The sequence below is a fragment of the Pleurodeles waltl genome, chromosome 6 (assembly GCF_031143425.1).
Source record: "Pleurodeles waltl isolate 20211129_DDA chromosome 6, aPleWal1.hap1.20221129, whole genome shotgun sequence".
Taxonomy (NCBI): Eukaryota; Metazoa; Chordata; class Amphibia; order Caudata; family Salamandridae; genus Pleurodeles; species Pleurodeles waltl.
In genome coordinates, this window is record NC_090445.1 from 199,636,104 (window position 1) to 199,663,704 (window position 27,601).

Below are 27,601 nucleotides of genomic sequence, written 5' to 3' on the forward strand. Positions count from 1 at the left end.
GATGGAATGCTTGAAATATTCTTGTCTACTGGCAATCACTCGGAGCTGCAGCTCAATCCATCTGAGGTGCATGGTGAGCAAAATGATGGGATGGGATGCTACCTCGAGCAATTGCCAATGGTCAGACAAATTACACATAGGGCCTCATTCTGAGGCTGGCGGTCGGCGGTAGCCGCCCGCCTGGCGGGAATGGCCAAATGGCCGCTCAGCGGTCGAAAGACCGCGGAGGCCATTCTGGTTTTCCCGCTGGGCTGGCGGGCGACCGCCAGAAAGCCGCCCGCCAGCCCAGCGGGAAACCCCTTCCCACGAGGAAGCCGGCTCCGAATGGAGCCGGCAGAGTGGGAAGGTGCGACGGGTGCAGTTGCACCCGTCGCGAATTTCAGTGTCTGCATAGCAGACACTGAAATTCTTTGTGGGGCCCTCTTACGGGGGCCCCTGCAGTGCCCATGCCATTGGCATGGGCACTGCAGGGGCCCCCAGGGGCCCCACGACACCCTATACCGCCATCCTGTTCCTGGCGGGCGGGCCGCCATGGAGGATTCCGTCGGGCAGCGGAAAACCGGCGGGAGACCGCCGGTTTTCCTCTTCTGACCGTGGCCAAACCGCCGCGGTCAGAATGCCCTGCGGGGCACCGCCAGCCTGTTGGCGGTGCTCCCACCGACCCCGGCCCCGGCGGTCCTTGACGGCCGGGGTCGGAATGACCCCCATAATATTTGAAGGGAGGGATGCTTGCAGAGTGGAGTGGTACAGAGTAGAGTGGTGTAAAGTGCAGTGGTGTAGGGTAGCGTGGCATAGAGTGAAGATGCATAGAATAGAGTAGAAGGTCTAGAGTGCAGTGGTGTAGAGTGGTTCAGAGTATAGAGGCGTAGAGTAAAGTGGCATAGAGTGGAGTGATGCAGAGTAGATTGGAGAGCCATGGAGTGGTGCAGACTAGAGTGGAGCGGCGTAGGTTGGAGTGGTGCAGAGTAGAATGCAGTGGTGCAGGGTACAATGGTATGGCATATAGTGCAGTGATGCAGAATAGAGTGTAGTGGCGTAGGATAGAGTGGGGCACAGAAGGAAAGAGAGGAGTGGTGCAGAGTAGAGGGGCAAAGAGCGGAGTTGCATAGCATGCAGTGGCACAGAGTACTGTGGTGTAGAGTGGTGCACAATAGAGTATAGTGGCATACAGAACTGCAGTATATAGTAGAGTGGTGCAGAGTAGAGTGGAACAAAGTATAGTGTTGCATAGTACAGTAGACTGGTGTTTTGTGCAGTGGTAGAGTATAGTGGACAGAATAGAGTGGCATAGAGTGCAATGGTGTGGAGTGGCAATGAGTTCAGTTGATACAGTGGAGTGGTGCAGAGTAGAGTAGAATGGTGTAGAGTGCAGTCGCATAGAGGGGAGTGGTGTACTGTGATGTACAGTGAGGTGGAGTGACATAGGATGGAGTACAGTGGATTAGTGTAGAATGCTGTGGCCTAGAATGCAGTGGTGTCAGTAGAGTGGTGCAGAGAAGAGTGGTAAAGTGCAGTTGCGTAAAGTGGCATAGAGTGAGGTGGCATAGACGGGGTAGCATAGAGGGCAGTAGTGCTGAGTACAGTAGAGTGACATAAAATGTAGTGGGATAGGGTGGAGTGGCATGGAGTGCTGTGTCATTCAGTATTGTAGAGTGAAGTGATGCATAATAGAGTACAGTGGCATAGAGTGGAGTGGTACAAAGTAGAGTGCATAGAATGCAGTGGTGTAGAGTGCAGTGAAATACAGGTGAGTAACACAGAGCAGTGGTGCAGAGTACAGTAGAGAGGTGTAACGTGCAGTGGAGTGTATTGCATTGTCAGAATGCAGGATTCTAGAGTGCAGTGATGCAGATTAGAATGCAGTGAGTGGAGTGGTGCAGAGTACAGTAGAGTGGAGTGCCGTAGAGTGCAGTAGCGTGGACTGGCAAATGCAAAAAGAACAAGGTGATGGATTGCCAATGGTTGAACAAATTGCAAGCATTCTTCCCATCACATTTTCTGTGTAGAGTGGAGAAATACAGAGAAGAGCGGTGTAAAGTGCAGTGGTGCAGAGTAGAATGGCATAGAGTGCAGTTGAGTAGATTAGAGTGGCAGGAGCAGAGTGCAGTGGCATACAGTGGCATACAGTGGCATACAGTGGCATACAGTGGAATGGCGCAGAGTAGAGTGGTGCAGAGTGGAGTGGTGCAGAGCACAATGGTGTGGCAAAGAGTGGAGTGGCATAGAGTGCAGTAATGCAGAGTAGAGTGCCATGGCACAGAGTGTAGGGGCATAAAGTAGAGTGGGGCACAGTAGGTTAGAATGGCATAAAGTGGAATGGTGCAAAGAGTGGAGCTGCATAAAGCTTAGCAGCGTAGAGTACTGTGGTGTAGAGTGGTGCTGGGTAGAGTGGCACAGAGTACAGTGGTGTAGAGTAGATTGGCGTCCTGGGCAGTGGTAGAGTATAGTGAGCAGAGTAAAGTGGTGTAGAGTGCAGTGGCATAGAGTGTAATGGTGCAGAGTGGAGTGGCAGGGAGTGCAGTTGATAAAGTGAAGTAATTGAAAGTAGAGTAGAATGGTTTACAGTGCAGTGGCCTAGGACTACAGTCAAAGGCCTATGTCAGAGCCTTAGGTCAAGTTCTACGGGGTCCTTAATCTCTGAAGAGAAGGCACTCTCATGGGTTTTGTCAATGTTTTACAGAGGCACTGCACTAGTGAGTTCTGTATTTTGGACAAAGTAGAAGAACACAGCAGAAACAATGTTTTGCATGGTAAACGATATGTGGGGAACAAGAAATAATGTTGCAGCATTTTTTTATTTGGAAGGTACACAGAGTCACAGTCACACTTTACAGTACAAGGATAGGCATATTCTGTGCCACAGCAACAGACGTATTTGTGGTCATTGATCAGCTGATTGCTTACATTGTTTGGAGGGTATGGGAGGAAAAAGATGCGACCTGGTTGGGAGGGAACAGAAACTTTGTGGACAGGGATATGGCAGACTGACCGAAAAGACAAGCAGTCATAAAGAAAGCTTGAACACAAATAAAGCAGTAGCTCTCAAAAACTGGCGCATTGGAAGGACACTGGTACTTGATCCATGCTCTAGGTGTGGGCCAAACACAAGATGAGGACGATGCAGACATACCATGACAAATGAGAACAAAGGAAATCAGAGTGATGCTGAAGGTAACGAATGGTAATCTATGGGCGGGCTGTAAACCCACTGTATGTAAACAAAGGGGGTCATTCCTACCCTGGCGGTCTATGACCGCCAGGGTAGGTGACGGAGGAAGCACCGCCAACAGGCTGGCGGTGCTTCCGGGGGCATTCTGACCGCAGCGGTAAAGCCGTGGTCAGAAACGGGAAACCGGCGGTGTCCCGCCGGTTTCCCGCTGCCCCAGGGAATCCTCCTCGGCGGCGCTGCTTGCAGCGCCGCCATGGGGATTCCGACCCCCTTACCGCCATCCTGTTCCTGGCGGTTTTCACCACCAGGATCAGGATGGCGGGAACGGGTGTCGTGGGGCCCCTGGGGGCCCCTGCACTGCCCATGCCACTGGCATGGGCAGTGTAGGGGCCCCCTAACAGGGCCCCATTAAGATTTTCAGTGTCTGCTATGCAGACACTGAAAATCGCGACGGGTGCCACTGCACCCGTCGCACCCCTTCCACTCCGCCGGCTCCATTCGGAGCCGGCATCCTCGTGAAAGGGGGTTTTGACCGCGGTACGGTCTTCTGGCGGTTCCCGCTTGGCGGGCGGCGACCGCCGCCTGCCAATCTAGGAATGACCCCCAAAATGTCTTGCAGAAAAAGTGCATGTGCTGACTAGGCGAACTCTAAACACAGACAGGAAAAACATCTATGCGCATGAGAAAGACCAATGTACAAATGTAAAACCAAAAGTCAACACACAATTCAATAGGAAAACGGTACTGTTGCAGAGCAAGTATACTTACATTACGGTTCCAGGTATGATTAACAAATGACTCCCTCTAGTCCTTGTTCGCACCAACTAAACCAGTTTGAGCTAACATCCCTAAAACAACAATTTGAAAAACGAAAGCCCAGGACTAGCGAACAGAGTGTCCTGAAAGCAGGGAACTATCTACTGAAATCATCTGATAACCTTAGTTCTGAATGTTGGTTATCTGTCTGTAATTGACGAAGACAGGGTTTATTTTTAATTGATGCATGTTGTTACATACTTTTTATAGGTATTGGTGAATAATGATGTAGGAGGCACACAAAAGAGAGGAGCAAAGGTAAGATCATCTATAACATTTCAAGATGTGATTTGGTATTAATGCCTTTGCTCTAAATATTGAAATCATTTTTGGTTTTCCACCTGGAAGAATGCCACCTTGGCTGTTGTGTAAACCCCCACAAAGTACTATTGTGTAGATTCCGACACCATGGATGGTGTCCAGGTTGACAGAGCAATCTTTTGCATATGTGTTTGACACAGCTACTGTGGAACTCTCTGTCCAAAGCTTTGATGCTTCTTTAGAAGTCGATGTAGGAAGGTGGCCTGGTGCGTGGTGAGCACCTATGGTGTTACCACCTTATACCAGGTCCAGGTATCCTCTTTTAGTGAAGTGTATGCAGTGTCTAGGAAGACAGGGCTCTCTAGAGGTAGCTGTGGATGAGCATCCAAGACTTATCTAGGAGACATGCAAAGCTTATGCAATACCACTATAGTCACACAGCACTTTCACACTTGAAAGAACCACACAGTTACATAAATAAGGGTACTTTATTATGGAAACACAACACTAGAATACTTTTAGGCAGTTCCTCCCAACTGGAGGTAAGTACACACTAATTATATACACAATAGCAATTGGAAAATAGCATAAAAACGGCAAGCATTTGCAAAAGAATTAGAAAATAGTGAGAGCCCTAGGGGAGTGCCAAACCATATATTAAGGAAGTGGAATGCGAGATACAGTCCCCCCACCCAAGGATGTGGAGTCATTAGAGGGGAGGTAGGGGAACTTGGAACCCCAAGAGGTGAGTACCAGAGTGACCCCCTGTGATTAGGAGAGCAGAGGTAATTACCTGGTTTCCCCCAAAACTAACAGGAGGACTTAGCAAAAGGATTCTGCAAGTCCCAGACCAGACTGGAAGAATCCAAAGGTGGATGCTGGCAGAAAATCCTGCAAAGGACGGTGACCGAGTCTAGTTCATGATGGAGTGTCCAGTCATGGAAGGAGCCACTACCCACCCTTCTGTGGATGCAGGACCAGGTCAATGGGGGAAGAGGAGCAGCTGTGCAGCGCAGGAGATAAAGAGGAGTCCCTGATGCAATGCAGATGGTGTCCCATGTCGGCTGTCGGGTGCAGTGGGTCAGTGGTGCTGGAGAACCACCAACAAGCCTTTGCAAATGCAAAAGAAGAAAAAGAAGAGTTGCAAGGCTGAAGAGGACCAGCAAGGCACAGAGGACTCGGCCCTTGGAGGTGAGTACGAGGTGGCCCTAAGAACTCAGGGGAGCCAACAGACACAGTCGCAGCACCCACAGGCAACCCAATGGCAGCAGGCACAATAAGTTGCATTGAGGCCCAGTCAGCACACCTGAAGAGGAGACCCATGTTGCTGGAGCAGAACAGAGGAGACTGTGCTTGGCATAAAGAAGTACTGGGGTCGGGCTACGTGGAGCCTGATGGTCCCTTGGAGCTGGAGCAACCAAGCCTTGGTAGATGCAAGAGACATGGTGCAAAGAGGTGCTGTCCTGCAAGGAGAGGTGAAGGCTTACCGTCTCCCATGTTGGACAGCTGGCAGAGCAGACCAAGGTGACCACTCCAGACCACCCCCTGTAATGCAGGATCAAAGCAGTTCCAGATGAGAGCAGATCCACACAGCCGGTCGTTGATGAGTGTTTGTGCATGCAGATGCAGGGGAGTGACTCCTTCACTCCAAGGGAAATTCCTTAGCACTTCTTGGTGCAGGCTGGAGTCTCGTCAGCCTCAGAGGATGCACAGCTGAGGAAATGTTGCAGTTGGCTGAAGGAGTCAGAGAAACAATGTTGCAAAGAGGAGTTGTCGCTGGAGTTGCTGATTGTTGGTTCCTGAAGAGACCAGCTGCAGTTCCAGTGGCCAGATGATGAAGTAAATGATGCAGAAGAGTCCTGGTTGAGTCTTCCATATCGAATCTGAGGGCCCACCCAAGAGGAAGACCCTAAATAGCCCTGGATGGGGATTGGTCACCTAGCAGGGGGACCACCTATGGGGGGGGTTGTGATGTCACCTGCCTGACCTGGTCACTCAGATGCTCCACGGGGCCTCTGAACATCTTGGATTCAAGATGGCAGAATCAAGTGGCCACCTGGAGGATCTCTGGGCACCACCCATGGGGTGGTGATGGATAGGGGAGTGGTCACTTCCCTTTCCTTTGCCCAGTTTTTCACCAGAGCAGGGAGCAGGGGTCCCTGGACTGGTGCAAACTGATTTATGCAAGGAGGGCACCAAATGTGCCCTTCAAAGCAAACCTGTGGCTTGGGGAGGCTACCCCTCCCAAGCATTGTAACACCTATTTCCAAAGAGAGGATGTTACCTCCCTCTCCCACAGGAAATCATTTGTTCTTCCTTCCCCTGCCTGAGCTGGTAAAGCAGCAGAAGGCAGAAACCTGTCTGAGCAGTGGCAGCAGCGCAGGCTGCCCGGAAAACCCCAAGGGTCCTCTAAGTGCCCCCAGAGTGCATGGAATCATACAACCAATACTTGCAACAGTTTTGGGGTATGATTCTGACATGTTTGATGGCAAACATGCCCTGGTTTAGAGTTACCATTATGTAGCTGGATACAGGTAGTGACCTATTTCCAGCACACGGGTAAAATGGCTTACCCACACTTACAAATTCCACTGCAATGGAACTGGAGTTCGTAGGGGCACCTCTGCTCATGAGAGGGTGCCCTCACACACAGAGACCTGCACCCTGCCCTCTGGGCTAGGAGGGCCTGCCATAGGGGAGACTTACAGTGACCTGGTGCAGTGGCCTGTGGTGAAAGGCTGCATGCACCTTTTCACACAGGCTGCAATGCTAGGCCTGCAGACACATTGTGCATGGGCTCCCATGGGTGGCACAATACATGTTGCAGCCCATAGGGACCCCTGGTGCCACAATGCCCTAGGCACCTAAGTACTATATACTATGGACTTATAAGGGGCACCAATATGTCAGTTGTGGGGTTTGTAAAGTCCTAGGCAACCAAATTTAGAGGAATAGAGCACATTCACTGGGGTGCTGGTTCGCAGGATCCCAGTGAAAACAGTCTAAGCATAATGATAGCAGGCAAACAGTGGGGATAACCATCAAAAAAGAGGGCACTTTCCTACAGTCGAGTGTAGACATGTTTACATTAGGTGAACTGAGTGCACAGATTATCCATACCCGCATATTCTAGAGTATTGTAGTGTACACAGAAATATCCTTTACTCTTAGAAGTTGCACACTGAGTCAATAAGAAAAGATGGAATAACAAGACAGATCTTCTACTGATGTCCTCTTCCCACTTCAAGAGAGAGGGACATTTAATAAAGGTATGTGTCTTATAGAGCCTGGCCTTGACCTTTGAGTAGGTTTAATCTGGACTGGAGAAGGCAAAAATCTGAAACTCTATTGGCCAGTGTCTAAATTGCTTCTACAAAATTCATACTTGTAGGAAGCTGGCCTGGTGTGTGGTGGGTACCTAAGGTACTTACACCTCATACCAGGTCCATGTATCCCCTATTAGTGAGGTGTAGGCAGTGTCTTGAAGCCAGGATCTCTTGGGGTAGCTGTGGATGAGCAGCCAAGGCTTATATAGGAGGCATGCTAAGCTCATGCAAAACCACTGTAGTCACGCGGCACTTACACTCATGAAAGAAAACACTCAGTTGTATGGAAATAAAGGTATTTTATTTGTGGTCACACAAAATATAAAGGTACTTTATTTTTGGTCACACAATACCACAAAATAATAGAAGGGCAACTCTTCAATAGAAGGTAAGTAATACACTATTTATATACACTAGTAAACAGTAAAAGGCATAGAAAAGGTTAGAAAACAGTGCAGTTGCAAATAAACAATAGTGTCCATAGATGGAGCCCAAACCATATACTAAAAAGTAGAATGCGAACACAGGACCCCCACCTAGCTGAGTGGAATGTGTAGAGGGGAGCTGGGAGTACTAGAAAACCACTGAGATAAGTAACACAGTACCCTCCAGCGACCAGGAAAGCAGGAGGGTACTGTGTTACTTACCTCAGGAGTAAATCACTGGAATTTCCCCACACCACCCAAAAGGAAGGAAAAGAAGAAAAGAAGGCACCCAGACAAGACTGCAAGAAACCAGTGGTGGATTCCTGGAGAGGAAGACTTGTGGAGAGAGGGGACCAAGTCAAGAGTCACAGTGGAGTCCAGTAGGATTTGGAGCTACTACCCACCCTGCTATATTTGCGGGAGTTGGTCGACGATGATGAGAAGAAGGTCAGCACTACAGCCCTGGAGCCGAAGAAAAGTTCCTGAGGGGTGCAGACAATGTCCCATGCCAGTAGGAGAATTACAGCCGGGTATTGGATGCAGGAATTCTACCAACAAGCCTTGGCAAAGGCAGATGTCGCGATTTGCGGAAAGTGGTGCTGCCAGGGACCAGCAAGGCCCAGGAGGACTCAACCCAGGAGGGAAAGTCAGAGGAGACCCTCAGTGACACAGAGAGCCCACAGGAGCAAAGGCAGCACCCACAGGAGTCCCATAGTACGGGGACATTGAAGTTGCAGAAGGAGCCCACGCATCACACAGAAGAAGGGTCCCACGCTGCAGGAGACCCACGCAGAGGGCTGTGCGTCGCAGAGAAGAGTGCTGGGGGTTGGAGCTGCATGTAGCCTGGTGTTCCCTTGGAGGAGATGCAAACAAGCCTTGGAAGCTGCAAGAGACTCAGTACATGGGGGTACTGTCCTGCGTTGGAATGCGAGGGCTTACCTCTACCAAAGTTGGACAGCTGGCAGAGAGTACCAAGAGGACTACTCCGGACCACCACCGGCGATGCAGACTCCACGCAGCTCAGGATGATAGGAGATCCACGCAGCCGGTCGTCATTGCGGTAGGTGACTTATAGTGACCTGGTGCAGTGACCTAAGTTGAAAGAGGGTGCATCCACCCTTTGATGCAGGCTGTAATGGTAGGCCTGAAGAACACTTTGCATGGGCTCCCCATGGGTGGCATAATACATGCTGCAGCCCATGGGGATCCCCTGGTACCCCAATGCCCGGGGTACCTGGGTGCCATATACTAGGGACTTACATGGGCACCAGTATGCTAAATGTGGGGTGAAAATGGTACAAGTTACCAAGTTAGAAGGGAGAGAGCATAATCACTGGGGTCCCGGTTAGCAGGATCCCAGAGAACACAGCCAATCACACTGACAAACAGGCAAAAAGTGGGGCTAACCATGCTAAAAAGAGGCTACTTTCCTACATTACTTTAGAAAGACATAACAGAATTTTTTTTTATTTTTGTTGGGAATCTTCATGCACTTTTTTACTCTTCTGAACAAGTCAAGACTGACTTGTTAACACTTACTTGGTTTTTTTTTTTTTTGTCTGCAAGAATGAGGTATATTTTTGCTTATGAATTCGGCATTTTTAAGCGCAGTGCCACAAATGGGTTGGCCGTTTTACAGCAGGCATTATTTTTCTGATACTTGGTTTTAATTCGCGCACTAGTAACAAAACCGAGTCAGGAGTTAAGCTGAAGCCTACAACGTTAATTACATTTTGGCAGCTGTTTTTAAATATTCTTGCAACGATTGACTTATTAGGCTGTTGAATTACCATGAGGTAGGTATACAATAAACCAGGTTAATTTCCTCTGCACTGGCATTTGGCGGATGCTTAGAGTTTGGTCCACGTTCAGGTTGTTACTTTAACAGTTTGTTAATTACTTTAATATGTACTCACATAAATTATGACACCAAAATGATTGTAATTAATTAGGTTGCGTATTGTTTTTAATAGTCTGTGGCTGATTTCAAAATGTAATGTTAACTGAACTTAACACATTCTGTGCAATTTGCACAAGTAGTAGTTTTTGTGACTGTATTAAGTTGCCCGCTGTTACAAGATGAGTATAAATGCCCTGAAATGTTTTGCTTTCAATTAGCAGTATGCATGACACAATCACTCTATTGTCAAAAGCAGAGCCAACCTTTGGCTTCCCTGTTGACTTCAAACCTGCTCCGCCAGCACCCCCCTGCGTTTGAAGAGAAGTGGCGTCTCAACTTCCAACCAATCCAAGCTTCGCTACTTCGCCCTCCTTGCCCAACCCTGCCCCGAGGGCGCCCAAGGAGTGTGTTTCTCAACATCACCAGGCTGCTGCTTCAACGGTCTTCTCACCACCGTGGCCTAATAGTAACCTGAATTGAATTTAAAAAAAACTGTGTCTAGAGGAGCTGTCCTTTTTCAATGCTTGGCCTTGCTTACAATCCGCAGTCGCATCAATGAATGAATACCTTCCCTGCAGTGAGCACCGTCTCCAGTGGATCAACAGAACTGCCGCTCTCCTTTAGTTGTACAGCGCGTGCGCGATGGTACCTGTAGAGCGCAAACCTCGCGGGGCCGCAAGCGTAAACTCATAAATTCAATTCATTTTTGTTTAGCAGGAGACAAATTGGTCAGGGTGGCAGGTTCCTATCTTATCTGGCCTGCAGCTTTTTTTCTGTTTCAGCTTATTTATATTTTATTTTGTGCTGTTCAGTTCCACACATTTGACTTTCCTGTAAACATTACCTGTGCATAGCACACAGTAAGTCATGCTTTCTCTCCATGGCTTCTTCTTTCAGTGGATCACGGGAAGGAATGCAACAGCAGAGTATGAGAGTCACATAATACAATATAACATACTACACAGGCACTTCTCTATTCCTAGCTTGCTAAAGTCATTTTATTTCTTCTAAAGTTTATTATATATAGATTTTGACTGATCTTTCTACAGATTTGACCTCAGAAAATAACCCTAAAAATATTTTCCTTCTAATTCAGCTTTAAGCTTCTGTTCATGTTACTGTTAGCGGGCTCCATCATCTACCCTTCGGTGGAGGCAGCCACTTACCTGTCTCGTTACACAGCTCCCAAGCTTGTCAGAGATTTTGCGACGCCTGGGTCAAAAACATGAAGCGGCCCTAAGGGACAATATCTTCCGGGGAAAGAGAAAAACATGACAAATCTCGGATCTGGTGCCATCTATTGGTACGGCCACCTTAGCTGATGCATCATTATTAATTTGGGCAGGCTTTGTTTTTCAAACCTATACATACATTTTGCACCAGGATTGTGCGTCCTTGAAAAGCGTGAGGGCTGGGAGCTTTCTTTATCGACTGCTTCTCGCAGCCATACTACCTCCACTCATTGTGACCCAGATTTAGTAAGGGTTGGATATTTTAAAACACCTACTAACCAGAAGGTCTGTTGGGAGTTCAGCTACTGACCAAGATTAAATGCCCGAGGTGTAACAAATGGCTCTGAACAGTACAGCAGGGTTTTACTTGCTCTCCTGAACGTCATATGGGTCGACAACTGGCGAATATTCAAGGTATGAGAGTTCCGAAGTTAGGGAGTTCTTTGATATCTGAAGCTAGCTTTTTGGGGGTCACTGCTGCTTGACAACGTGTTTTTCCTTTACCTTACAAACCGATTTATTTCCTCCTGCCATTAACCCAGGATGTTTAATTTGATTATGTATTAGCTGGTTTTGTTTTAGCCTGACCCGTGGTCTACAGTCAACAGAACTGTGGACAAAGTGGACAAAACTTCGGTTGTGCTGAGTGCCCCAAGAGATGTTACACGATCATGCAACACAGGAGTTGTGTCAGTGGTGAGTCCTGACTGGGTTAGTAAGGTGGTCCAGCATGTGTCCTTACCACCCATTTGTTATTGGTAGGAGCTAATGATAGACCATTTGTGGGGAGTAGCACCCACCTTTTATGTGCCTCTTGTTTTGCACAGGCATAGACAGTGCTTTAAATGGGCCGGTACTCTCCGGTACTGAGTACCGGCACTTTTTTATTTTGAGAGGGAGAGTACCGGCATATCTCAAGAAAAACGAAATACTTTTAATTGGAGAGTGCCGGCACTTCTCAGAAACAAGCAGGTACTCTATTACAGAGTACCTGCACTTCTATGTTTCCATTTAAAGCACTGGGCATAGATGTATCTTTTATTCGTCACAAAGGTGCCTTCTGGATGGCATAGATGCAAGATAATATGGGAGTGAGGTTACCTTGGGTCCTTAGCCATCACGTACGGAGGGACAGGTATACAGAAACTCTTCTGTTAGTAAAACACCTGCTCTTCCACTTGTGCCCAGCCTTAACTGGAAGGTTTCATCTTTCCCTGAGGATTGAAGGATGCTGGTTTACCCCGTCAGCCCTTAAAGAATCATCTCCCCGACTAGAAAGGGGGGCTGTGCCGGTACTACCCTCTAGTGGGGGTGTGGGAATTTTTCTAATCACTCATACAAAGTTTTACGTAGTTGCCAAGTATTGTGGACTCCACGTAGCTCACAGCGTTCCCTGATTTCCCTATTCTTCGGAACATTTTTTCTCTGGCTCTGGAACCAGACGTGCCTTTTTAACAGTGAGTGGTGTAAAGCCAGTGCTTAATTTGTGCTTGTTGTTTCCGGTGTTGAGCACCGTCACTTATTTTTGAGGGCCGGGACTTAGTCTTCTGCCTCAAACATGTGTTGCGAGCAAAAGACACATATGGGAAAGACGGAGGAAGAGAAAAAAGAAAAAGCGTCACAATGGGAGAAAGCAGAAAGCTGCTAGAGTGAGCTGAAGGGGCAGGGAGGAGTAGCTTTAGATGGATTAAAGAGGCCCGAGCTGGTTTCAGGATTACGCCGTCTCAGTATTCCGTGTTCACACATTTAACTGCAGCAGCCGCGTGTTTCAGAGGAGAGCTCTGAGCACCAGCACTTTTCTATTTAGAAATTAAGCACTGTGTAACGCCGTGTTGAGACTGTATCTCAAAAGCGTTTTGTGCGCGCGTGCAGACCGTGTTTAGCATTTCCTCACAAGAGCCCCTGCATTCGCGAGGGAAATGTACGCCATACTGCAGTCCAGTTCAACATTTGGCGTATGTAAGAATCGCTAAAGTCCCAATTTACCCGCGATAGCCCAAATGGTGTAATTATTCGTGATTTTTTTGTTACAACAAAAAAACGACATACAGCACATCAATATGGTAACGTCAGTGACCCCACAGAAACATTTACGACACAGCTTACAAAAGAAAAGACATCCAGCTCCTCGCGATCTTTACATATTTCTCGCAGTTTTTGCAAGAAATATGCGGATATGGCAAGAAAAATACTTCGCACGAGCTAGGCCTTTAGCTCTGTCCCCAGGCTCATTGGAGCCCTGCTCCCAGGATGCTGATTTTTTTTCTTAAATACGATGGCTGCACTGCGGCGGGGTTTGCCTAGAGGACACAGTTCTCCGGAGGCCTGAGACAGCCGCTTTAAGCATCCCCCAACCCCGTGCTGCCGGCTTGAGGAAATGGCCACGACAAAGGGTGGCCAGTGAACTGGGCAGCTGTTTTCAGTTAGTGCCTTAGATGCATAAAAGCAGGAAGGTTTATATTTGGAGTTATTCCTTGCTAAGGAAACCCTTTCATCTTCGTAGTAGGCCATCCACCGCGTCCTGGCGAGGGTGGTGCAGCCTGCAAATAGCTCCCACATACACGGTCACTGGAACACCACTCTTCCTCCGCGGTGTGGGCCTTGAGCCGTGTGTGCCTGCTCCCCGGGGTAAGAACGGGGTAATTTATTTCATGTATTTTTTGTAGGTTTGTAGCGCGCGAATAAAGACTAAAAGGTGTCAGGGAGCTGCACACGGCACAGGGAAAACAACCCAGAAATGTTAATCACCTGGCATTGCTGGGATATAGCATTCGCCGGTACCTTGTGTATCTCCTAGAATTCGTAAGTTCACATAGCCTAGGTCTCCTACATTACTTTTTTTCCCTCCGTAGCTCTGTTGATAACAAACTGCTTGGTGTCGTATAAAACAACACATCTTATACTGTAAAGGTGTGTTTTTCTCTGTTTCGTTCTGTATCAGGTAAAGCGTTTTTGCTGCACCAAAACATATTCTTAGTCAAAATACAACACTAATTTGTACTGTCCCAAAATTGTACTAACTGCCGTAAAGTAAAACCGCACCATCTTCCACTGTGTAATGGGTGCACAAAGTAGAAACACACATTTTCGGTCTCACCCACCTTGAAAAGACTAGTTGTGGATAGATAACAGCACAACCTATATTGGGCTTTGGGCCAGCCCGTTGCTTGTCATTGGTTGGCTTCCTTGCTAATCTCCCTTACTTAATTCTTATCTTATCCAATGTGTTCCTTCCTCTTTTTATTTGTCCCTCCCCGGTCCACAGCTTCTTTACCATCCTTGTGACTGTACAACTTGTACCCTTCCACTCAGCATTCAGCGAACTACATTTTTTCTCTGTCTTTGAGCATTCCAAGTCCATGCAATTTTTTGCTCTCCCCATTGTGTGCTGCTTCCCCACTGAAATTCTTCACCAGCACTGTCCATATTGCTTCCCTCTTGACATCTTGCAAGTGTCTAGTGTTTTGTTTTTTAACTGCCCCAATCAGGTAGGTCCGTCACTGCCCGCTCGTTGATGACTCAGCTCACTCCACCAGCCGCTCTCAGATGTCCCCTCGTCATTTTTAGAGGGCATAGCAGCTGCAATTTCCTGATGGACCGCTCAGTTGTATAAAAATGTGCCTAGCCACACAAAATGGCCACAGAGCGTCACGATGTATATGTGCATATGCTCATTGACATTTTCAGTGATAACTGCTATCCTCAGAGTAAAAGGTGTCGCAATGGGAGTAATTTCGCTTCGGACATAGTCAACCGGTGAGAAAATGCGGTTTATTATATGGTGTGGTTGTGTGACCTCGCCATTTAATAAACTTACAGAGCTGTCTTGGGTCCAGTTAAGCTTGTTTGTAAAATCTTTGCTCAACTGCGTGAAAGCTGTGGTTTTGCGCAGTCAGGTTTTAATAACTGAACAAGTGCAAAACATTTAGAAGTACAAAAACAATTGAATAACAAAGAAACATGCAGAAAGGAAATCTGACACCAATTTATAAAAAAATCCGATCTTATTTTAAAGAATTTTTAGACACCAAAATAAATAAAATCGACTAAGTGGTCCTGGAAATACAGATTGTTAATTAAATCGTAAATCACTGTTTTTTTCACTCTACTTGAAAACATGCATTAGCAACATAGCAGTTACTTTGAAAAATTTGGAAAACTTTTGTTCTGTTACTCCAGCCTGCTCTGGGCAACCAACTCCAGCAGGAACAAGTCATGGGGGCCAGTAATGCCTAGCAGGATAGATACCTTGCAGTCAAAGCAGACTCCTGTCCAATTCCAGGCTCTATGACAGCACCGCCATAGACTTAAATGGAGTGGCCCTGATGCAAAGAATACAGGATGCTGATCCAGTGGACAGGAGTCTTTCTGGGGCCACCCCTTAGTCCATGAACATGGTGGCCAAAGAGGCTGATGTCCCTCAAAGTCCTGCTAAAAAACAGTTGCCACTGGTCTAGAGATCTTTTGTCATAGTGGAACCAGCGGTTTCCTTTAACTGTGGCTACTGTCCATCTTGGGTGACCAAACTGCAGTTTGATGACTCCCGAGTTCAGCAGACTCTGCTGCAACTTTTGAGTGTCAGAGTTCAGCCTCCTGGACTGTGCTTCAGCAGCGAGCAAGCAAGTATGGCTACCAACTTTGCCAAGGCGGCTTCGTCAGCTTTTGTGGCCCTGGTGCTGTAACAGGAAGTCAGCCAACTGACTCTTGGGCTTCACCTCATCTACCGCAGATTACTTTTTCCCGAGCAGGGCACAGGGCTCTTTATTAGCACAGGAGCAGCCGGGTCAGTCCATTCTTTTGTGAGGTCTCTCTTTGCCAGGTCCAGAGAACAGCAGGACAGTCCTTCTTTGGTCCTCTCTTTCAAGTATGATGTGGTCTAAGTGCCACGGGTGCCAATTATATGCCCACAACTTGATCTCGAGGGATGCAGTGACTACTAGCCAATGGGCTGCCAGGTCCCCTCCGACCTGATGTTGACTTCCTGAAATGTGTGGCATCTAGTTATCCAAGACAGCAATATTCGTCCCACTCCTAAGATAGCAGAACCTTATCTCCCTATGTGGAGCTTGGTAGCCTACTCTATATGTCTGGCTATCTGAGGGCTACACTCCCATGTGAAAGCTGGTTTGGCACTGCTTTTCTCTTTCTGTCTCCTACGCCAACCTGTTTACAAGAACGAACTAGCAGCCCCTCATGCGTATGTCAACTATTTGCCCTTCAAAGGCAACTTCATGTCTGACGTTTGCCTTTTGTGCTCACACTCTGTGTGACTTCCTACCAGTGAGAGGTAACACCTGTTTCAGGAAAGGACACAATAGAGGCCTGCAGTTGGGAGTTGTGTCCCCACCTCTGCCCAGGAGGGTAGAAGGCTGTCATGTGGCCAGCATTTGCAAATGGCCACTAGGAAACTTTGGGCAACAAAGTGGCAAATTTCTAAAGTTGCCTTTTGCTCCAAAGTTATATTAAATTTGATTTGGGCATCAGGTCGGGATTGTTTTGATATCTTGAAGTAGCAACTTTGGTTGTACTATTCAGGAGTTAGCACAGCTGAGTTGTCAGCCTGTACCCTGTACTTGTCAATGGAGTTACATGTCTTTCCACAGTAAAAACAACAATTTGGGGTTTTTACTGTTAGGATATATAAAAATACATGTCCTACTTTTTTAATATACAGCACTGTGTCTTAGGGATCGATAGGCCTACCTTAGGAGTGACATATATATTAAAGAGGGAGGTCTGGACTTTGTCATTAGTTAAATTGGCGAAGTCGAATAAGCAGTTTAAAATTGCTTTACCAGTCTGCAGTGGTAGGCTGGGAGGCATATTTTACTTTGTCACACTTATGGTGGCACACAAAGTGCTGCAGTCAATGAGGGACATGTTAACGTACAGGCCCTGGATGTCTGTTGTACCATAAACTAGGGACTTATAAGTAAGTTAACTTGTGCAAGTTGGGTATGAGCCAATCAATGAATCTTTATAAGGGTCAGAGCACTGGCACTGAGGTCTGGATAGCAACCTCGGTGCACTCTTAGAGTTGAAAAACCAGCAGCATCAGTCCAAACGATTGGGGATGATCATGCAAAAGAGACATTTCCTTATGCAACCCTTATGTGGCAGCTTTTGAGGACAACACTGTCTACACTGACTCTAATCCCCACAAAACCCATATTAGAAAGTGGCTCCTCTACATAAATGATGTGTTTGTACTCTGGAGAGGCCCAGTGAATGACTTGGTTCAATTCCTTAACTGTCTTACTGACCAGAACAGACATTTACAGTTCACTTTGGAATATAACACCAACTAGATCAATTGTTTTGACCTTACTATCAAGAATGATTTAGTTGTTCTATACACATGCTTATACAACAAGGCAACTGCATGCAACAGTCTACTAAAATATAATAGCATCACCTTAGGAATCTAAGGGATAATTTTCTATTTGGGCAATTCATATGAATTATAAGGAATTGTACCAAAAATAATGACTATTTTACAGAAGAAGCTAAGAGTCTTGCATCTAAATTGATTGCTAGGAATTATCCTTATTAGTCAAAATAGCTCTTGAACGAGTGTAGTATAACAACTGTGGACTTCTAACGGTTAAGGAAAAACAATTGGAAACCTATCTAGCTAGTGTAGCAACATCTAGCACACAGTCTTACAACATGTAAAAAATCAGTTTTAAATTTCACTCTTAAAGCTGTTGATATTGTTTTAGGCTGATTTACGGGTACACATACTAGTTAGATGTGACTGGTTATAATTTTGGCCTTGATGACTTCTGGGAGCTCTCAGACTGTTCATCTGCACCCTCTATAAGAACTTCTCAGTGTGTATTTCTCTTTGACCATTCTGTTCCAAGCTGACGTTTACGTTGCAGTTCTATGATGAAGTCATGAATCAACATGCCACCCATCATTATAGTGAACTGGGGATTCTTACATGACCCACATTTTGTCCTTCTGATATAAACATTGGTCTTCTAGTAGACTGTCTTACGTTCTTCATTTGTTTGATATTCCTGAAACACTGACATTTATTTTTTTGCTATATGATTTGGCTACCCACCCTAGTTATACCAGTCTTTGTTAGTCCATGACATATCCACTTCTACAATCATGCACCACATACTATAATTAATAGACAATTACTATTAGGAGGATTTCCCGACGGCCTCCAATTGGTTGAGTGGATTTCCCAGTAGCCATTATTCACTACTAAATAAACTATGTTTTAAAATTTGTGACACTTGGATAATAGGTGTGCTGTTTGTTTATGGCCCTACAGTAAATCGATTGATGTATAATTCACCACGTAAATATATTTTGCCATTGATTGATATTTATATCGTGCATACGTTATACATTCTGCTTAATCAAATCAGCATATGCCTCATTACATCACATTTATATGTATGTGGATTATTGCAGTACTAATATTTTTTATTGTCTCAAGTGATTGGATTTCTTTGAGACCAACCAACTTCATTAAGTCTGAATTTGTGTTGCTACTTAAGAGTTTACCCAGTTTCCTTCGGGATTATTGGATTGTCCTATTATATTTACTGTTTGATGATGCAGGCATGTATATGTATCATCATACACTTTTTAAAAACCTTTTTTGTTCATACTGTTCGGCATCGGCAATAACAATTTTTTACTGTTGCTGAACATCATCCACAAAAAAGCATTGGCAAAGCTAATAAGTCTGCAGAGGTGGGACCTCTTGGCTTAGCTAATGTTTGTTTCTGATGCAAAGACCAACCAAGCACCATGCAGAAGCACTTTGTTTGTTGTGTGATGAGCTCCATGGTCCAACCAGAGTGATCTTGGGTACATTTGGAAAGCTTCCATGGGAATGCATTCTGCCATGGTATTTACCATTGGCTTTGTGGTTTATAACTCACATTTGCTTGCTTTCTATTTACTGGCTTTATTTGTTTTAAGTTTTCCAGTTTGAGTTCATCCCTTCGTGGCCCATACCTTATTTACTGTATTCTTTCAAGGCTCACTTTCTGAAAACAGGCCTTTAAATCTTGTTCCTATCTTGTCACATTTGCTGTGCATTCAAAGACAGAGGTCAAATGTCAGGCTTTGTTGTCCAGGGAGCTTTGTTTTTACTTTCCTTTCTTTGAATTCAGAATGAGATGATTTATGTGACAATCATGCTGACTACTGGGATGTGCTGGAGGAAGGGTGTACAATGTTATTTTTTTTCTAGCACACAGCACAATTTACTGTCTGTAACTGAACTCTGCAGATGTTTCAGAATATATCAGAATTAGGAAAGAAGAACTGAAGCACATTTTTGGTATTTCTTTGGTGGAAACAAATATTTTATTAGGATCAAAACACATGAATACACTAGGTGATGACATTATCATTTGTGCGCTGTAAACTGTATGTCTGTGCAAATGTAATGGTCATTTCAATTGAAGATGTGTTGACTGTAATGGTAGTGTGCTACCACACCATGCATACTCCACTCTACTCTGCACCACTCCATGCCACTGCACTCTACTCTCCACCACTCCACTCTCCACCTCTCCACTCTACTTTTCACTACTCTACTCTGTGCAAATGCACTCCACCCTAACCTACATCACTACACTCTTAGTCACTGCTCTTTACACTACTCAAGTCTAGGCCACTACCCCACTCTTCGCGACTCCACTCTATGCCACTCTATTCTCAAACACTGCACTCTATGCCACTCTAACCTACTCTGGATCACTGCACTCTACCATGCACCACTCTGTGCCACTGCACTCTACTCTATGCTACTGCACTCTGTGCCATTCCATTCTGCTCTACTCCACTGCAAGCTACAAGACTGCAATCTATGCTGCACCACTCTACGCTGCAACACACTACTCTATGCCAATGCACTCTACGCTTTTCTACTATAGACCACTGCACTCTATGTCAGTCTACTCTGCAACACTGCACTCTCTGCACTGAACTCTATGCCACTCTAATCTATGCAATAGCAATCTACACCACTGTATTATTTTCTGCACCACTGTACACCAATGCATTCTACAGCACTACACTCTGCACCACTCCACTGTACGCCACTTAACTATACACCACTCAACCCTGCAACATTGCAGTCTCTGCCACTGAAATCTATGCCACTCTATTCTGCGCCACAGAATTCTACTCTGCACCACTGTACTCTATGCCACTCTGCTGCACTGTACACCACTCTACTCTGTATCACTGCACTCTACACCGATCCACTGTAATCTGTTCTGCACCACTGCACTGAACTCTATGCCACTTGTTTGTAATCTGAAACCATCTACTCTATGCCACTCTATTCTACTCTGCGCCATTCCACTCTATGCCACTCCATTCAGCCTTGCTGCACTACACTCTGCACCACTCTATGCCACTCTGTTCTATGCCATTGCACTCTACGCCAGTGTACTCTACTCCGCAACAGTCTACCTTATTGCACTCTATGCCACTGCACTGTACACTGATCTAATCAATTGCACTCTAAGTCACTGAACTCTACGCCAGTCTGTTCTGTACTATACACCACTGATCTCTATGCCACTTTACTCTGCACCATTTCCCTCTATGCCACTGCACTCTGCACCAATGCACTCCACACCACTCTACTGTACACCACTGCAGTCTATGACTCTATTTTTCATCACTGCACTCTCCGCCAATAAACTCTGCATCACTCCACCCTGCATTACTCTACCTTGCGCCACTGCACTCTGCACCACTCTACACCACTCTACTGTACTCTATGCCAATGCACTCTAAGTCACTACATTCTATGCTAATCACCTCTATGCCACTCTAATCTACTGTGAACCACTGCACTCCTATGGCACTGCACTCTACACCACTAAACTCTCCACAACACTATGTCACTCCACTCCATTCTACGCCACTCAACTTTACTGTACACCACTCTGTGCCACCCCACTCTACTCCACTCTTCACCATTCTCTTTTACCCCACTAACATTTAGCCATGCAGTACAGCAGCCACTTTGTTCTACAACATAGCTAAAACATTGGTAACGCCAACAGCTCTTACATAGATGAAAGCCATTGACTTTGCCAATGCTTGTTTTTGGTACAAATATTACATTCGTTTTCACCACTACAAAAGAAAAGGTCAGGGCTACAAGTCCTAGATTAAAGCAAAAACCTGAACTGTATAAGCTACGCATGGGTGGACTGGGAATCATCAGAGTCCAGACCCTAAAACTTCAGGATAGCTTTTGGAACCCCTTTACATAGTGTAAATAAGGTACTCTATTGCTGATTTGTAGCAGCAAAAATCAAGATTCATAGAGAAAAGGAGACATCGACTTTTTCTGTCACAATACAGTAGTACTGTCACAAAACAAAATGGAACAAACAAAACAATCTTACAATAACGTATGCGGTGCATAAAATAACACCTGTCATTTCAATCGCTGTGGTGTGCTGCCGAGTAAACTTTCTGGTTCGCAGTTGTCCGAAAAATGAACGATGACATTTGCTGCTACAAATTTTTTTAAAGTGGATGGCAAGCACGATGAAGGATTACCAATCATTTGCTAAACAATGAAGCATTACATGTACAAAATGTACACGATAATTTCGATAGAAACAACAGGTTACTAACTGCGGGGGACCCGAAAAGAGGCGTCCCCACTCTCAGACACGATCCCGAAATCTTTACTGTCCTCCCAGCCCGGATCAGAAATGAATCTTTCTTCCCCATCTTAAAAAAAAACGTACTTAAAAAGCCCTTCAACTACTCTCGATTATAATGCAAGTGAGTCCTGACGATGACGTCAAACCTGAAATCTGTGTAAAGTGGTTAGAATCCTTGCTGTGCTGTAGTGTAAGTGGAAACCGGGCGCTCATTGGGCTGTGCTGTGCGCAGAAGCACAGCACCTGTACTATGTTCGCAACTGCACTTTATCTAGAAACTCGGATCCCTTCCACCTAGCTCCGACACACTGTAGAATTATGTTCTATTGCAAGCTTCAAGCGCAACAGTTATGAGACGTGGAGCGCTCGGAAAAAACACAAGTTACGTCGGCAATTTACAAAAAAAAAATGTAAATGAAAAATATATGCATAATCGCCAAAGTGGGCAGGATAGAAATAGCAGTTTGTATTGTCATCGAAGGTGGATGGGAAAGGAGAGTAAGTGCAGAGTGATAGCTGGAGAAAAGTTGGGTTAACAGAGGCCAGATAGAAAGGCCTTCTTGGACGCTATTTGGTGCTATCACACATAGGGGGATGTGTGAAACTCTGCACGGCAGTCTCCCCGTTCCTCTTACCAATACTGGGGGCATCAGCAACTCTTCTTCCCTCAGCTTATCGACACTGGGGGCACCAGTAACCAATAGAATGTCCATTGCTTTCAGCAGCCGCGGTGTCCAGATGAAATACTCAGTCCTGTAATCCGACAATGCTGGTTATTCCGGTTTCTGAGTGAAGCGCCAGTGGGCGAAGCTCTACTAATGCTGAGTTAGTCCAAATGAATCAGTTGTTACTAGAACAACCTTACACTTTAGGGTGACCGGATTTTGCAAATCAAACAAGCATTGTCAAAGACGATAGGTCTTGCCTATGCAAGAGCTATTGGGTTTGCCAATGTGTTTTAGCCCTCTTGTACACCACTTTGGCTGCTGTTTAGCACGGCTAAAAATTAGTGATGTAAAGGAGAGTGGCGTGGAGTGTTGTACAGTGAAATGGCAAACAATGGAGTGTCGTGGAGTATCGTAGAGTGGTCATACAGTGGAGTGGCTAGAGTGGAGCAGCATGGAGTAAAGTGGCGTGGAGTGGCACAGAGGGAGATGTGTACAGAGTAGAGTGGAATGGTACAGAGTGGAGTAGTGTGTCATAGAATGGAGTAGCATAGTGTTGTGGAGTGGTGTACAGTATTGTTCAGTGGCGTAGAGTAGAGGGGTGTGGAGTGGCACACAGTATCTTAGAGTAGAGTGGAGTGGAGCAGAGTGGAGTGGCGGGAGTGGAATAAAGTGGCAGGGGGGAGTTACATATATTAGATTGTTGTAGAATAGAGTGCCACAGAACTTAGTGGCATAGAGTGGAGTGATGTAGGGGGTAGTGGAGTGTTGTAGAGTGGAGTAGAGTGTTGTATAGTGGAGTGTTAAAGAGTGGAGTGATTTAGAATAGAGTGGTGTAGAGAGAAGTGGCATAGACTGGCATACTGTGTCAACGAGTGAAGTAAAGTAGAGTATAGTGTTGTAGTGTGGGGTGGCATAGGCTGAGTTAAGTGTCAGAGTAGAGGGCATAGAGTGGCATAGAGTGAAGTGACAAAGTAGACTGTCAAAGAGTGGAATAAAGTGTTGTGCAGTGAAGAGGAGTGTCATAGAATGGAGTGGGGTAGAATGGAGTGCAGTGTTGTGTCATAGATAGAGGGATTTAGAGCAAAGAGGTGTGTTGTAGAGTGGCATAGAGTTGACTGGCATAGACTGGAGTGGCATGTCGTAGTGTAGAGTCGAGTCGCCTGTCATAGTGGAAAGGTGTGTGGTACAGTGTCTTGGCTTAGAGTGGAGTGACATGAATGGAGTTTCGTCTAGCGGCATAGAATTGTGTGGAATGGCATAGAGGGGCAGATTGGAGGGGCATAGAGTGTTGTATAGTGGAGTGATGTATAGTGGAATGGTGTAATGAGGAGTATGCATGGTGTGGTAGCGCACTGCCATTACAGACAACACATTTTCAATTGAAATGACCATTACATTTGCACAGACATACAGTTTTACTGATAAACGTTTACAGCACACAAACAATGTGTGGAAATGACATCACCTAGTGTATTGATTTGTTTTAAACATATTAAAATGCCTGTTTCCCCACACTTCAGAAGTACTAAAAATGTGCTTCATTTGTGCTTTTCTAATTCCGATATATTCTGAAATATCTGCACAGTTCATTTACAGACATTTACATTTTATTGTGTGGTAGAAAAAAGCCTTTTGTTTCACAGCAAGATTGTCACATAAATCCTCTCACTTTGAAGTAAGAAAAAGAAACTTAAACACCAAGTTCCCTTAGAAGACAGAGCCTGACATTTAACTTCAGGCTTTGAATGCACAGCAAATGTGACAAGATAAGAACAAGATTTAAAGGCCTATTTACAGAAGGCAAGCACTCATAGAAAAATACAGTAAATAAGTTGTGCTCCACGGGAGGGATGAACTAAAACTGGGCAGCCTAAAACAAATCCAGCAAGCAGAAAACAAGCCGATGTGAGTTGCAAAACACAAAACCAATCGTAAGCAATGACAGAGTATATTCAAAGGGACGTTTTCAGAATGTCCTCAAGATGTTTTTAGCAAACTAGACAATTAAGCTGTCTGGTAGATTCCACAAATTTAAAAGTAGGACTTTTGCATTGGCCAATGAGCAGGCAATGACTGAAATAATGTCACTGACCAACATAGAAAGACAGATAACGATGCACTAAAGGGAATTAAATGCACCTTTTAAGCGCACTATTTTGTGTGTTAACAAATTGCTTATGAAAACGTGCTTCAGGTTACTCTCTCCGAAAACCGGGTCATGTGCTATATTTACTGAAAATTGCAGTGAAAGTTAGTGAAAACAAGACTGTCCTATTAAATCCAGGACCCCCGGCAAACCGAGCTATAATGACTTCATTTAACTCCAAAGAAACACTACACTGGTGCATCCCACAGACTAAATGTCAGAAAAGACAAGATCAACCTTTCAGAAATCGCGCCCTTTGCTCCATTTCAGAAAGCGTTCCTAGACAAACGAAGACATTTCGGAGACCGAAAGGTACCCTATGAGTAGCTCAGTCTAGTTTCCTTTGTATTCTGGGGCTTGCCGTTTTGCATTTATAAAGGTAAAAAAGAATGAACTGAAAGTGGCAGAAAGGAAATTATGAAATTATGACTTTATAGGAGTAAACCAGAGCCTCCGGTGGTACAGAGATACATGTGTACCAATACTAACATTATTTGCTGTGCCTACCCTATAAAACAAAAAAGAAAACATACAGGACCTCTTTTTAAAATGTGACACGGCATTAAAGTTGTGCCAACTTCTCTTATATTTAAAACTAAAATTGTGCAACCAAATATTTCCATTAAACCCCCCCCCCCCCTTTCACTTATGCCATGATGAAGCTAAGTGGAAGGCGCTCGGGCACAAGCTGAGGGGCTCTACAGATGCCCATTCGCCCTTCTTTACATTCTGCTGTGCTGCCTGACAGACACAGAGCACAGCAGGGGATACATTAAAACACCTGTAAAACAGTTAACTTCTGTTTCCACTGTGCTATAAAACAACAGCAGAGGGCTGAAGAAAATGTGACTCTGATGTGCACGCTCATCTGACCCTCTCCCCAAACCTGGGACTGGCACTGGTTTTAAATAAAACTATAGGGACTGTCTGCGGAAATCTGCAAAGGCTGGTCTCCCTACCGCCGCTGCTTCAGGTTTTCAACTGTCCCATAGAAATGGGGCATTCAAATTTAAACTAATACGGACCAAATACAGCAAATATGTAGCATTTGGAACAAAACAAATTGTATTCAAACAGCAGAAATGTCTCCTACAGCGCCTTGTCTTGTGTCTTATACTTTTCAGACGGATTCAGCCTTAAATAAGACCATGGTTGAAGAAGTAGAGGATCCTGCAGTTGTAAGTGTTGCAATTGAGGCTGTCGAGGGAGAGAGGGAAATATTTGGGAGACCCTCCACCTATAGATAGTTCTCTGCCAATTCAGTTTTGTTTTGGAGATTACACCAACGCCAACTCAAGAAAACAGTCAATGGTGCAGTGAGAGGGGCTGTTATTAATCAGCCTAGATTTTCCTGGAGTCTTAAGCTTCCCTAGTGAACAAAAGAGTACCTAGTCAAACAGGGAAGGCTAAACCGAGGTGACCCAAGGCAGCCACTACTGGGCGTTGATGGGCACAGACTGGCCTGCTCTTCACCTGAGTACGTCCTGTGCTGCAGTAGAGCAGAGCAAACTATGTGATGCCTAGCACCTCCCCACCATCAAGGTCCACAGCAACAGAGTACCCTGGTGGGGTCTGGTTCATGACTGTCTCCCAGGCAAAAGTCCAGCAAGCACCAAAAGCGCTGCTGGAGAGCAGAGTATACTATGCAGCGTGGGACACTCCTCTTCCCCACCTTTAGAGTCCACAGCAGCAGGGTACACTGGAAGGGGTACCTTGACTCCAGGTAGAAGTTCAACAAACACCAAAAGTGTCCCAGGGACCAAAACAATGATTCACATTTTGTGGGCCAGTGAATATAATTTACAGGATTTACAGGATAATTCCTTGCTAACAGCATTTTGCATCACTTTTAAGGAAGGGATGAAATATTTTACATCAAATAAATTGCTAAGAGGTCCAATCAACAAGGAAACCACCTATTCCTGGATACATCAGATAATTTCACTACCCTGATCACATTCTGAGTGGGTAGGCATAGTCAGAAATATATGTCTCCATTAACATAAGCAAAAAGCTCCAGCAGATGGTTAGACCAGTAAAATATTCAACCTTAGCATCTAAAGTTTGAGCTAAAGCCTAAAAGTTTTAAAATAAAATAAAAATCCCAGAGCATAAAATTGGATGGGTGAACACCTTCATTAGGCTTGCCATTAGGAACCAATCTAACATATGTAATTCTTGATCCCATCAATGTGGTGTGCTAGGAAAAATCAGAAATACTATTAAATCCATTTACATTTACCCAGAAGGAGCGTTTAGCATCCGTGCAATCTATCTCTATCGGGATGAAGAGATTATGGGGGTCATTCCGACCCCGGCGGTCAAGGACCGCCGGGGTCGGCGGGAGCACCGCCAACAGGCTGGCGGTGCTCCCCAGGGTATTCTGACCGCAGCGGTTCAGCCGCGGCCAGAAAGGGAAAACCGGCGGTCTCCCGCCGGTTTTCCGCTGCCCTGTAGAATCCTCCATGGCGGCGCAGCTTGCTGCGCCGCCATGGGGATTCTGACCCCCAAACCTCCATCCTGTTCCTGGCGGCTTCGGCCGCCAGGAACAGGATGGCGGTATGGGGCCCCACCCTGAATTTCAGTGTCTGCTTAGCAGACACTGAAATTCGCGACGGGTGCTACTGCACCCGTCGCACATCCTCCACTCCGCCGGCTCCATTCGGAGCTGGCATCCTCATGGAGGGGTGTTTCCCACTGGGCTGGCGGGCGGTCTTTTGGCGGTCGCCCGCCAGCCCAGTGGGAAACCCAGAATACCCGTGGCGGTCTTTTGACCGCGCAGCGGTATTCTGGCGGTTCCCTCCAGGCGGGCGGCTCCCGCCGCCCGCCGGGGTCAGAATGACCCCCTATATGTGATGCAAAATAAAATGAGGCAGCCTGGAGGCACACAAAAGGAACTCTGTGGTCCCACTGAGCGAGATGCATGCAGGACGCGCCCGAGCCAAGACGGGCACGTCTTCGCCCGTAGGAGACCGGGCTGGGACA

The 27,601-nt window shown here is 45.9% G+C and overlaps 1 long non-coding RNA gene across 1 annotated transcript in view; it reads left to right on the top strand.

The window, feature by feature from the left end:
* LOC138301899 (uncharacterized) overlaps nt 1-27,601 on the top strand; it is a 155,494-nt gene that overhangs the window by 89,326 nt on the left and 38,567 nt on the right. Inside the window, exon 2 of the long non-coding RNA XR_011205147.1 lies at nt 4,196-4,243. This is a non-coding gene — a long non-coding RNA (uncharacterized lncRNA). The remainder of the gene's footprint in view (nt 1-4,195; nt 4,244-27,601) is intronic.